The 719-nt window shown below is 39.6% G+C and overlaps 1 long non-coding RNA gene across 1 annotated transcript in view; it reads right to left on the reverse strand.

The window, feature by feature from the left end:
* Positions 1 to 233: 233 nt before the first annotated feature.
* LOC112450164 overlaps positions 234 to 719 on the reverse strand; it is a 4,196-nt gene continuing 3,710 nt past the window's right edge. The window contains exon 2 of the long non-coding RNA XR_003038707.2: positions 234 to 399. This is a non-coding gene — a long non-coding RNA (uncharacterized LOC112450164). The remainder of the gene's footprint in view (positions 400 to 719) is intronic.

The raw sequence follows: 719 nt of genomic DNA on the forward strand, positions 1-719 counted from the left end.
TTCTGTCTGCTTCTTCCAAAGTTACACAAACTGAGAACAACATCCCTCNTGACATTTGGACTCCAGGTTGGAACTTTGGAGACAAATGATCAGATTTCTTCACAGACAGTTGGAAACATTAAAATATCTTTGGTTTTATGGTAAGATAAATCCCAAAAATTAATGTACTAATTTAAAAAATATTTAAACTGAATTTAGTGAAAAACAAAAAGTAATTTAAATCACCTTAGCTTCTCCAGTCTACAGTTTGGACTCTCCAGTCCAGCAGACAGAATCTTCACTCCTGAATCCTGCAGGTTATTGGAGCTCAGGTCCAGTTCTGTCAGATGGGAGGGGTTGGACTTCAGAGCTGAGGCCACCACTTCACAGTGAGTCTCTGAGAGTCCACAGTTAGAGAGTCTGTCAGGACAGAAAAAGAAAATGATTTCATCAGGATAAATGACAATTTCTCTTCAGCTGTGAAGAGAAACAAGTAGAACTCTTCCTGTTGGACTTTTTCCTTCACTTCAGTGGTTCAGTTCATCTTCTCTGTTTGATCTGATGAAATATTTCTCATCAGTGTCTCTCGTAGCTGCAGCTTTGTTTTGCTGTAATTGGGAGGTGAAGGGAGGCTCCTTGTTGATTATTGGCTTCAGTGTTTTCTGCAGGAACCAAAGCTGCTTGGTTTGATTCCAGTCATGTCTCTCTCTGTCCTCTTTCCTGTTTATTAAACTATCAGA

The sequence above is a fragment of the Kryptolebias marmoratus genome, unplaced genomic scaffold (assembly GCF_001649575.2).
Source record: "Kryptolebias marmoratus isolate JLee-2015 unplaced genomic scaffold, ASM164957v2 Scaffold219, whole genome shotgun sequence".
Lineage (NCBI taxonomy): Eukaryota > Metazoa > Chordata > Actinopteri > Cyprinodontiformes > Rivulidae > Kryptolebias > Kryptolebias marmoratus.